At 43.9% G+C, this 13,176-nt stretch overlaps 1 protein-coding gene across 2 annotated transcripts in view; it reads right to left on the bottom strand.

The window, feature by feature from the left end:
• The window catches only part of hivep3b (HIVEP zinc finger 3b), a 38,496-nt gene extending 25,736 nt beyond the window's left edge, over window positions 1-12,760 (bottom strand). For both annotated transcript variants that reach the window (XM_085473080.1, XM_085473078.1), the window contains exon 1: window positions 12,505-12,760. The gene's annotated coding sequence lies outside the window, so the exon portion shown is untranslated. The remainder of the gene's footprint in view (window positions 1-12,504) is intronic.
• Window positions 12,761-13,176: the final 416 nt, after the last annotated feature.

Here is a 13,176-nt window from a genome sequence, read left to right as displayed (position 1 = left end):
ATTTCGTGTTTTCATAAAGTGCCTACAACCTGTCCTCAATGATCCATTTGCCATCTGAGACCAACTTTAAAAGGCTGTCAAATGCATTTACAATATTCAGCCTCTGTGTCTTGAGACCAATGCCCCCGGTCTGAATGAAACAGTTAGTCAATCACGCACAGAAATCGAAACAAAAAGTCAAACTGCACGTTTTCTTTGTGGAGTCATGAACATGTACAGATGCAGAAAAGTGTTATAAGTTTTTACTTTTCCCTTAAGCAATTATGAATGACAGTGATGAGATTTTTAATTTTCCCAGCTCCGTGAGCATTAACGCTGTCAGCATTGCACCCCATCCTCAACATCTGCGATCAAATGCCACAAACCACCTTTCCAAAACCTGGAAACTGAATGATGCCCACAAACATCCATCAGTCCATCCAGCTTCAGCGTATCCAATTTAAGGTCCGAGGGAGGGTAAAGTTATCATAGGGTGAGACCTTGGGACAGGCTGCCAATCGGCCGCACTCCTTGCACACTAACAAGGTGAAAAACAATTGTCACAATGAATAAATACAGAAATATTTGACCACCGTTGCGCTGAAAGTAAAGAAATGTATTCAGATTGTATTTCAACCAAACCAGAGCATCAAATAAAGCATCTACCTGCCCTGATATGTTTTTATCTCACTATACTGTAAGTTTTCAACTGGAAAGCTTGTCGTTTTTGCTTGATGAAATCATATCCAGTCTGATAACACAAGACAGATGGAATATGGATATACTGAAGGTTTAATGAGAACAAACGTGCATAATCATCGTGCTGCTTTCCCTGCGTTCATCTCGTCTTTCCAGCTGAAAACCCTAGAGAGCTAAAGAAACATAGCTTCACTGTACTGTAAACACGTGGTAGGAAGAATTAAGATGTCAAGATGAGTGTGTCAACACTTGCACGCTGCTTAGAAACAAAGTGCCAGCATTGAGCAAACACTTGCACTTGTCTCTCATTCCAATACCAAAATCCGAGTGCTACTTTACGGAGGTAATTTGCTATTAACAAGTGTGTGAGAGATCCAGAATTTATGTGTGATGCCTTTGTTTACGCTTTAGATGAACCATGGCAAAAACTCCTGCAAACCAAATGCCCCAGACAGACAGAAATGTGTCACTGGCTACACTCACTCACGCTGGGATGTACAGTCTAGTTTGGCCGTTTGGGATGGCCGCACATGGTAACGCTGCCGTATCACTACAAAGACACGCTGCTCATGAAGTGTCATATTGTGCATTTACGGTATGTGACACACGCGCTGTACATGAGCATTATTCTCTCTCCTGACCACCCAAACTAGAGATAATTGAGCCCAAAGGTCATGTGACCCGCTTTAGGGGTATTAACTGTGCATTCCTCCATTTGTTATCGGCCCGTAAAGATCTCCTCTAAGGGAAACCTGACTCCAAAAGCCAACTCGCCACCTCTTCTCCCTCCTCTCCCTCCATCCCTCCCGTCTCCAGAGTTGCATCCTTCTGCCTGCGAGCCTAATCATTTGAATACAAAGCAGAGAAACAAAGGTGTCCTTAAAATAGAGATGCTGTCTGCAGTGTGCTTTCAAAGAACCACACTGCAGAGAGAGCGAGAAAATAGAGAGAGGATGAGAGGGGGGGGAAAGGGAAAGAACAAGAAGGAGAGAAAGACAGCAAAAACAACAGGCATATGGTGAGCAAATGAGACACTGTATTGATGTAGGATAGGTGGACAGACACATTGATTTCCTGCTAGTTCTTCTCTGGTTATGTACGGCTGATTTGTCATCCAATCCAGGTTGAAGCACGGTCTCTGAACTTGCCCTAAGCCGGGCTTCACAGGCTTCTCTGTCTCAGTATACACACAGTGGATCATTATGTTACCGCTCAGAATGTTTTCTGTGAGAATCGAGCATGATAGAGTGCATGACGAAGCAAAAGTATCAATTCTATCACCAATTAATTAAATGCTATCCTAACCAATACTCTTACTGCAGTTTAACACAGGCACAACAACACCTGAAAACAACACCTTGACAATGCAAGTCACAAAACTCAGACTCAGACTCCTGTTTAAATGTGGTACTCCGGTTCCACCGGAGAATTTGGAAGAAACTAGCTGCCTGGCACCATTTGCTTTGCGTACCGTCCACCTTTTAAATAAGTACATAGATACTTAGTGGCATGAACACAGAGGCTTTTCCAACCCTGCAGATTAAATCAAAGTGTTTAGGGACAAAGTCTTATAAATAGCAACCAATCAGAGATCCCCTTGGAGTTTCACAGACCAGGTGAAGGAGCAAAGCTCTGTGCAGCATAAACTGTAGAGACAGCAGTGAGAAATGAAGCAAATAAGGTGGTTAAAATCATCACTGGATGATGGGGAAATCCTGCACGCTCAACAATAATTGGATGGCAGGCTAACTGAGAGGTGAAGCTCAGCGTGATAAGCTGACAGGTGTCTTCCAGACTAAACATGCGGTTAAAGCGGTTTCAGGGAACATGATACCACGCTCATATCTAACCATTGAACATGAGGCTACAGCTTAAAGCCAATCAGCTTAAAAGGGTACGAAGGTCGGATGGGCTGTTTCAGTTTCGGCACCTCTCACAAAGCTCATAAGGCATCTCCTTAAAACAGTGATTTGTTTAACCTGTTTAAAAATCAGGCAGGTTTTTATTACTGGACAGAGCTGTGACTGACTGTGTGTCTGTATTATACTAAAGCATTTTACCATAACAAACGACTCCGACTTTAAATATCCACTGAAGGCTCATAAGTGTGTTTCCAAACTGCTGAACTGCTCTTCTAAGGAAAAGAAAAGCTCTAACTGGATGGCTTCCATGTAACAAGCTTACATGCTAAGCTTTTATATCATAGTTGGACAGGAGGAGATGCCTTTTCATGCACGCTGGACAGATTGTCTGATTTAATTTTCCCCATTCTGGGAGATCGTGGCTCAAGAGTTGGGAGTTCGCCTTGTAATCAGAAGGTTGCCGGTTCGAGCCCCGGCTTGGACAGTCTCGGTCGTTGTGTCCTTGGGCAAGACACTTCACCTGTTACCTACTGGTGGTGGTCAGTTGTCCGGCAGCCTCGCCTCTGTCAGTGCGCCCCAGGGTGGCTGTGGCTACAATGTAGCTTGCCATCACCAGTGTGTGAATGTGTGTGTGACTGGTTGTGTAAAGCGCTTTGGGGTCCTTAGGGACTAGAAAAGCGCTATACAAATACAGGCCATTTATTTACCACTGCTGGACCCAGAGAGCACTTTTAGATGAACCTCTCAGAAAACTCAACAAACTCTAAATTTACAAAACAAATCTGTGCCCTTGATTTGAGGAGGAGCTATTTTTGATATTAGATTTAGATCATCTTTTTTTTTAGTCATCATGCAGCCTTGAAGGTTTACTGCATGGTGTGAAGGTTACTCTTCTAGCTGAATAAAGTATTTACGTATAACGCAGTAAGGCGGTGTTTGCCAGAGTGTCAATATTGTGAGGTAGGAGAACGTGGAACAAAGATTAAAAGATACAGACTTGATTTTCTGTCTTCTTTTCAGTCTGTAACAAAGACAAGTGCAAGTGTTTGCATTCACACTACAAGCTAAACAATCAATAAGTCACTAAAGTCTGTTCATTTTCTAGAAAGCTGAAAAATAAGGGAAACCCTGATGAAGAGCATGTTTGATTCATTGGTTTTTATGGTCAGCTTCTACAGATCCAGTCTAGTTTCAACTAAAAGAAAGCACATGAATTGAGAACAGCACCAGAGTTCAATTAAATGCATTTTTAAAACAAATCAGTTCAACCAAAATAAGGTTTATTTTGGTTGAACTGGACCCGAGTGTCTAATGTCATCGTGAAAAGAGTAAAAGATGAAAACAGGCCGTGTACTCCGGTAACAGATAGACAGAGTTTTCTAAAAGTACGGAAACTTGTTTAGAGACCATGTAAAAAGCTGATGAGCAAGTCATAAGTCTGAACCCACAAAATTCAAACAAATGGCAAGATGTGCCCTCCAGTGAGCCGCTAAACTGAGAGTGAAAATCTAATCTAAAGACAGAAAATCGAATCTGCCGACTCTCAGATAGGATAACTTTCATTACTGTAGCAGTCTGACTCAAAAAAAAGAAAACATCGACTGTGCATACCGTCGAAGTAAAACAGTTTCTCTGCAAAAACGGCGAAATCAAGGAGGCTCTGATTGAGAAGATGGAGCGAAAGACAAGTGGACGAGTGACGACTGATTGAAAGTCAGCGAGAACACTTCCTGTACCGATACCATAAACATAAACTGATAGATTAAAAAAATGAACATCAGTTTGCAGACCTGCCCAGCCTGTGAGTACAGCAACTGTGGTTTGGCATGTGTTGTCAGCTTCGGCATGAATCTTAACTTAAATCTTAACTAAAATGTGAAAAAGATTACTGAATTGGACAGTTTCAGTAACAGGGTGTTAAGCAGTTACAGTAGAAAGTGTGTTACTGCACTCCCACCCATAGAAGAACCTGCTGCATTTTACAACCTTTGGCTTTAAAATGATAACGTCGCTATTTGGGCGCATTTCGATGACACACAGTCAGCAGGCCTTGGCAAATGAGAGGCAGAATACAATGCAGCACACTAGTCACCATGAAAAACTGCACTGGGGATAATCTGATAACACTGTAGTTACACAGAAAAGCAATAAACTGTGCATTACATAGATTGATGGGGTAAAACACCGGTACCCTCAACAAAACAAACCACAGCTCCTGGGTTTAGTGCTTCATGAGCAAAAAAAAAAAAAAAAAAAGGAAGAAAGAAAGAAGAAAAAGTTGAGGAGAAGAAAAAAACGTTTTCAACTTCTTGATGAAAACAGCAGTTAACCTATGACACGTGTTTCACCATGCTCCCCGTGAACAGTAGTTACAACTGTAACCAGTGAAAGAGAGTTTCTATCCTTGCAACACGCACAGCTCGCACTCATAAGACAGTGCACGCCATGCACCTAACCATCGAATCCTGCAGAGCAATTTCAGTCCGGGTTTACAATCTCAGTGGAGAATGCAGCTCTCCATTCTACACCCTCCAGCCCCCGTCCTCTCCCAAACCCTCACTAGGGTTTCTCCTGATCTCCTTCTTCTGTGTTATTTAGGCACTCCCACAGTAATGGACACTCTACTTAGGGTGCTGCGAGTGGGAATCCAGCCCCTGCCACTCCAGCTCGTGAATATCAGCTTCTCAGATTTGCTGTGAGCATCCACTAAAACCTGGAGGCTGTTGAGAGAGTGCGAAACAGAGACTGGGCCTGGCGAAACAAAGAGAAAAGGACTCTCCCTCTGTCTTTTACTTCAACGCATGCTTCCAGCCGTGCATCTCAAGCGCTCTCTGTGGAAGCTGGTGTCAGACTGAGCCAGAGGACCCCTGTGACGGTGTAAGACTGCTTTAATGACCCAACTTTTCCTTTAGCTCTGGCCTCTTTCCTGGCTGGGAACCCTGTCATTAAGCAGACATAGAAGGCACGGGGAGGAGAAGGTGGGGGTCCTCAGAGGAAAAGGGCACTACCATTAAGCATATTAGAGTTGCAGAATGTTGATGAGAAAAAACAAAACAGCGTTTGCAGTGACTAAGCTGGGGCTGCTCCCTAGCACTGTGCTGACGGAGCAAAGCTGGGAGAAAAAACAGGGAGGAGGTGGGGAACTACCTGGGTGCAAACATTGGGACTGCTGACTGTTTGAGGTTGTTGAGGACAGCAGGATTACATAATAAAAACCACTGTAACATCTCAGACTTAGGAAGAGCTTCCTACAGCAATCTCTGTCTTTTCCCTCCAAAAATAAACGCTCTCATGTCTCCCGCAGTCGTCTGCTTTTGTTATGGTGGCAAATCCTTAATTATGACTTGACTTATAACACCCAGTTAATTTAATTTCACCGCTGCGTGCCGCTAGCTGAATAGTACTGCAAATCCTTTAAAAGGGGCGAATAAGGAATGGATGGATAGATTTATTTTGCAGGATTTTCAGCCTCCACAGTTTGCCCTGTGTTTTGAGAGGGGTCTCCTCCCAACTTTACCCACATCTCATTCATCTTAGCTCCCGGGAAAGCCAAGACTTTTAGCATCCAGTTGTGGATAAACATCCACATGCTTTTTTTTTTTTCCCATTTTCTATCATCTGTTTATTTTCCCAATTACACTGGGTGAGTCTGTGTCAGCAGCTCTGGGGTTTTGCACTGGCAGGAGGCGGAGAGAGGGAAGGGAGTATCCTCTCCCAGGGTGAGGAAGTTTCTAGAGGAAGCATGGTACAGACAGTCGTGTGCGTGCGTGTGTGTGTGTGTGTCAAATACCTCGTGGTCATTATGATAAGTGCAGAAAGAAATATATTTACAATTGTGTAACAAAAAAAGAGCCAAAATATAAAAGACAGTTTTCTTCCTTCTTTCCACACATCCCCTAATAATGGGGCTCGTGCTTTGCCTGCTGATCCGCTCAGATTGTGTCACAAATGTGTCATGAGATTACTTCACTAAAGCCACGGCGTGTTGTGGACATCCTTCACATACTTGCAGGCCTTCTGGTTAATTCTGAGGCTGACGGATAAACTCGTCTCAGTAAGGATTTATGAGGCTTTTCACACAGACAACTAAAAAAGCAAACGTGGTTTTGAGACCTGAAATTTAAAATTTAAACTTAAAAAAAAAACAAAAACAAAAACAAACAAGAAACTAAAACATTATTTCAGGCTAAGAAGACAAACAGATTTCTGTCACAGCCCAACGTTTTCAGGGCCAAACTGCATCCGTCTGCTTCTAAAATGAGGCAACAAAATGCAAGCAGTTAGACAATCAGAGTGTCAGAAAGCCCACTGTTTAGCTCCCTCCTCATTTAGAGGCCAAGCCAGAAAGTGAAGCACACCTATAATAACACTAATTCCTCAATAAACAGGAAAACACGGGTCTGTGGACTGGTGGAATTTTACAATGACAGCCAGGGTGATAATTTTTCTGTTTGCCTGTGAAAAACACGGGTTTGTTGATCACATGGAGCTATTTTAAAAGCTTAACTCGACTTAGATTGACTATTAAAAACAGTGACTCAAAGCTGTGCTACAAAAACAAGTTTTGTTTTTACATTTTTCTGGATTTATTTCATTTAAAGCCTGACAAAAAACGACATCAGATTAGGGAGACTGCCACAAGTTGGTGAATTATCCGAGTGAAAAAAAAAGTTCCTCTGAATCAGTTCCTGGACATATTTAACAAAATAACCTGTAATCTTTGCAAATATTAGACCTTGCCTAAATAAATCAAACCTGTTCGACAAAATCAAACCAGGAAGATTTCCCACCCCCCGTATCCCCTGCACTTATTGCAAGCAAGGAAAGACCTTTTGCTTTGGAACGGCACCAATGTAGCGTGAAGAGATACATCTGACAGTGTTACACTGGAATATGACAGGCACTTTGATTTTATTGAAGTACAGCAGTCGCTCTGTCTTCTGTCTAGGCCAAGCTAGGAAAGTTATCTGTAGGAATGCTCATGCAAATATTGACCTTCAATTAGGTGAAACAGACACCCGCGCTTAGGGGCTGCAATATGGAGACATCAGCAAAAACATCGTACAGGCAAACACGTACAGAATACATCTAAGTGTGCAGAGTGTATGTAAACACATCGTGTGTCAATACGCCTCCTTTTAATGCCAGTGTACTGACAACTGCAAAATCTGAAGACTTATAAAGGTAGTTTTAACCTCAAACAGGATGTCAACAAAGCATCTGCAGCATCACAAAACCACAAAAAACACGAGCTATTTGGTGCTAACACAGAACAAACGCAGACCAAAATGTGGGGAGTTTCATGACCTTTAAAGTATAAAGAGAGAATGGCCTTCCCAACTGACACCAGTTGACCACACTCTTGCATAATTAACAGCATCTAAAGTGAGGTGTTCTTTGCATGACCTTACCTGACAACGTCAGGGCATAGCTTGCCTAGAAAGACTGTGAGAAACAGCAAATAGATGCACGTGTGCAGCCCACAGCCCACGTGTGCATTTTTCAGATTAATTATATTTTTAATACAGCATCGTATTCACCGGTTCGACCGATATATTGGATCACACCGCAGGGCATGGCAAATATATGTAAAGAAATAAATAAATAAGGGCATGCCCCGGAGTTCCCCGTAAGCCAACACAGCTCACATCATGTAAGCCACAGCAAGTAAGAAAGAACGGCGCACTCTCCCTCCCTCCCCACTTCAGTGACAGTGACATGGCTGGGGAGGATTGTGCTGGAGCATCGCCTGCTGTCTTGATTTGCTCGGCAGATCCACGGCAGGGTTGGAAGGATTCTGCCCTCCCAAAGCCCTCTTACCCTCCTGCGGAGCAGAAATCCCCTCCAATCCTCACTTACTGCTCCTGCAGGAGTGCCTTACTCACTGAGACAAAGGACTCCATTAGAGGAGAGGAGAGAAATCAGCTCTAAAGAGAGGAGGGAAAGCTAGTATGAGGACATGCACACACACATATAAATATATATATATATATATAACTATATAAGTGATCAGCTCTGTGTCTGCATCGCCTGCATAGTTTACACACTCTCATGGGACTGATATAAGATGAGACAGATTGAGAGCCTGCATCTGAGGACACAGCAATAGGATTTCAGAGAAGTTAAAGCAGAGGTAAACACTAGTTATCTTTGCAGGTGTCAGTTAATGAACACAGATTAGAGCGGTGAACAGGCATCATCTGGAGATTGCAATCTGTGCAGATGCATTGCACGCTGAGGGGTGTGGTCAGAGCGGTGTCTTGGGAGTCGGCGAGTGAAAGCGAGAGATTTGGAAAGTGGTGGAGATATCTGGTAGTGAAATATAATAACTTGCCTGCACCATCGATCAATACGCACACTGGGTGCGTTCTCTTTCTTTCAAGCCAACAGATGCAAAAAAAAAACAAACAAACTGGAGGATTATATGCCTGACCTCCAAAAAGTGCGATTTAATTCTTTCACATAACTGCTAACTCTAAAGCTGAAACTTTATCGTGCGTGTTATCACTTTTGCTTTTGTGTTTTTTCAAGCACTGATCAGCCTCGCCCCCAGTATTACACAAAGCTCAGCAGTGATATCCTGGCGGAGCCCCCTTTCAGACATACCTGTGGTGTGGAGCACAGAGGCTTACAATCATACTACAACAATAAGTATTGCAAAATGCCGGCCGCTGCAGACAGCGAACCCCGTGCACAAAAATGCCCTCCGTGTTGATATAAGGAGAAAACACACAGATTGTTGCATATCCTAAAGACGACAACAGAAAATACAAATCTGGTGATAATGGCAATTTATTGGGTCTCGAGAAAAGTTGGGAGTTAGGATGTAATCAACTTGTCGCCTATTTTCGAAGAAGGATTGTCATTACGTGCAGCAAACCTCTCGACATTCCACTTGGCTACCAATGGTGCTCGAGTGGGTAATGATTAACGCTTACGGAGGGAGTGTTCGAGCGAGTAACCACTTTGTTGCGCTTTCTCTTCCTGTAAGAACCTTCACTGCCTGCACGGACATCACCGTCCAAGATTATCATTGTATAACCTGGACGAGCACACCTGGGAGCGGGCCAGGTGGCGGCACTAACACACATACGGCACAGACTCTGGTCCCTGCCTGGCAAACACAAAGAAACTCCATTTGAAGGGGCCAGCCAATACACAGGCCCGGGTAGGAGGCTGAGTGTAGGCCAGACACTGATAAACAACTGTAACCCCTGCAAACAAACACAAACACACACACTGACCTAAATGACACCAAAGCAGAGTCATGCACTACACAGAAGGCCACAGGGCTAGATAAGTGAAGAAAATGCTTTTTAATATTCAGAATGCATTACAATGTTACTGAATGCCTGCAAAAGGATTATTGGGCTACTGGGGCATTTGTGAAGTTGCCAGATTGGCACTCCTGACCTCCATTTTACTCTGTGTGCATTTGTGCAATTTGTGTATCCAAGACTTGTTCCTGGTTTACTGTTTACTGCCTCTGAGCACTACAGTGCATCTATTCTTCTCCGGTGCCTCGGAGGAACAGGATTAGTGACCAGCCACAGAGAGATGAAAGATGTGCCCTCTTACCACACATCTTCAACATGTGTTCTTTTTTCCCCCATGAAGATCCCAATAAAACCCCTCAACATCCTCTCGAAGAAAACAAGACTTAAACCTGCTCGCACACACCAACAGCACCAGAGCCAACGCTCGGTTTGAATTTTTGTAGAAAGGTGTGATGCCGTCCGTGAAACATTTCGCGTTAAAGGTTCAGTCTAAACTGCCAAGCTCGCTTTGAAAAAAACCACACATGCTCCCCGACCTTCCTGCTCCGGTGCTACAGTGCTTATCAGACCTTGCTGTCTGCAGGGGATGCATCTGAAGGTTTGAGCAGGAACTCGACAAGACCCCTTGCTGCCAATGGCATTTCATGCAGTAAATCAACACGTTGCCACCTGCAAGGTTGAGTGAGAGTGCGAGAGCTGCAGAGGGTATGCCAGGTGACTGTGGGTGCACGTGAAAGTAGGGATATGGGGTATAAGCTGTTATTAATTGACCAGAACTGGCCTGTTTTCTCAAGTGGTACTCGTGCCAGTGGGAGAGACACCAAGACATAGAGCAGAGTCGAAGTTCTTTAGTAATCACTGTTACTCCTGACACTTATATTTGCTCTTATTGTGCCTGATCAAACTTATTGCTCAAGACTTCAGCTACGACACTGAATATTTTTTATATAGTGAACTGGCATTGCTAATCCGTTGACTTGTGTGTATACACACACACACACACACACACACACACACACACACACACACACACACATATATAAAAACAGGTTCTGCAAGACCTTCGTTTCCAACTTTAAGACGTAGTAATCTCTGACAGCAGGTATTTTGTCCAATGACCAAATCCTCCACGACGCGAACAGTCTTGGAATTCTGCAAGGAAATGGAGCGGCGCTCTCCTCAGGTGCCTGCTGAGCTAGCGCCTTCCTTCAGCCAGCAACACCACAAACTGGTCTTGATCCAGGCCAGAGTGGAGCACCGTAAGTTCGCCACTTTCTGCTGATTCACTAAGAAATAATTGCATATAGGCCTCTCTCCCTTTTCACCCCACACCACCTTTACCACTATGGTGTGACATCTTACTGTATCTTTGTGGTGGGACTTAAAAGAGTACAGCTGGCAGACGTCGCCAAGGACGCTGCAGCATAGAGGCTGCTGTGTTTGTTTCCTTTTCAAATGCTTGCACTGATGAGGTACTGAACCTCATCTCCTATGTAAAACACAACAAAACAAAACAAAAACGAGACAGCATCAGCTGGCTGTGGTCTTCATCTACACAGAACAACAGATTTCAAGTGCTATGATTTCAGATTTCAATGCTTTCCTCCCCACTGCTGTCAGACTCCATAATAAAGACTTTAACTGATCAAGCACACACATCCATACATATGCAATAATACTAAGTGCAATAATCCTTTCTGTCATCGTTGTATTTTTACTCAGTTGTATATAGTATTTGTATTTGTATTCTATTTTTATCTTATTGTATATTTATTTTATTTTATTCTACTGTATATAGTATTTTATTTTATTCTATTCTGTACAGTTGTGTGCTGTATTTATTCTTATTGTATTCTAATTTTTGCCTCATAACTTTTGCACTGTCCACTTCCTGCTGTGACAAAACAAATTTCCCACATGTGGGACTAATAAAGGTTATCTTATCTTATCTTATCTATCCATATCTCACTTCCTGTAAAAGTAACATCAGAGGTGCAAAACCATGACTTTGCCTTATGCCAACTTCTGATTTTACACAGACAGAGTTACACTAAAACTCAATGACACAACTTCAAGTAGATGAAAAGACCAACAAAAAAACCCTGTTTTGTTAACTGAGCCCATCTATCATATAAAAGCAGATCAACAGAGTACAAAAGCATGATGTCATCGTCCAAAAATCTGCCAAGTGTAGGTGTAGCCCATTACAAATAACTTCACAGGCCTGATCGTGAATCGCGTGTGTATGCGTAGCGTGCGTGTGCTAGCCCCCCATCCCCACCACTCCTGCTCTCCTCAGCCGGTTAGCTATTGAGGACAGCCGGGGTGAGTGAAGGTGCATGATGAAGCATATGCTGTCAGCTGTATATGTGCAGCGCCCCTGCCGCTACTTCAGCGTACAGTACTTTGGTGAAAAGGGGGAAAAAAAACTCGCTCTGCTGCTCGGGTCCGCTACACGCAACACATCTTTAATCATTTATCACCAAAACGCATCGCTCAACTTCATATCACACTCACGCTTTTCAAAATAAATAAACACCAAAAATAAAATAAAATACGGCCGGGATCAGCTGTCAACTTCACACCGTGTACCCCTCCCCTCTCTGTCTCTCTCGCGCTTTCTTTCTGACGAGCACCACAAGCCAAATAAAAGTAAGTAACAAACAGCCGACACGGTTCATATTTACCAGCTTGCTACAGTGCTGGCGCTGCAGCCATTTATCCCGTTGCGAAGGAGCCAGAAGTCCGCATTTCCTGGATTGTGATGCGCCGGGATCAGCTGCTGTGCGCCCGGGTTTCTGTGCAGGGAGGACCGGAGGGGCTGGTTGTGCTTCCCACTGTTGTGTCAGACCGGACAGCGATGCCACGTTCAGCAGATCGCCACAAAAAAACAACATCTCGCCCTACGCAAGACACACTCCGCGGTTCCGCACCACCCCGCGCGGTAGGTCCGGTGGGCACCGCCCTCCCGTCAGCCTCCACCAGTGGGCTGGCGCGCCGAGCCCCGCCTCATGAATAATCATAAGCTGTAGAAGGACGCCATTGGTTGAGAGGAGCGGTTCCTGGTTAATGCTGTTAATTCTAATTAGCTAGACAAGCTCGCGCAGTGAGCGTGAGAGTTCTGGAGTCAAACTGAGCCGTTTATCCACTTTGTTTTCCTCCGTGGACCTACACCATCACCGCACACCTCCATCCTGTACCACAACAGTCTACTTGAACGAGTGACTGAGATGACATCACACAAAAGATCTTAACAATGATTTGTTATGAGCTGAAACCATAAATGAATTAACTTCAATTGCGCAAGGGTGCTGTGCCATTCTGCAGTTTTAGGACCCGATACCAAGTAAATACAGGGC

The sequence above is a fragment of the Copadichromis virginalis genome, linkage group LG11, assembly GCF_057382275.1.
Source record: "Copadichromis virginalis isolate Kocher_CV1m ecotype Utaka linkage group LG11, C_Virginalis_male_GT1.1, whole genome shotgun sequence".
NCBI classification, from domain to species: Eukaryota; Metazoa; Chordata; class Actinopteri; order Cichliformes; family Cichlidae; genus Copadichromis; species Copadichromis virginalis.
The sequence above is the reverse complement of the archived record's forward strand: the minus strand, read 5'-3'. Positions and strand labels throughout refer to the sequence as shown.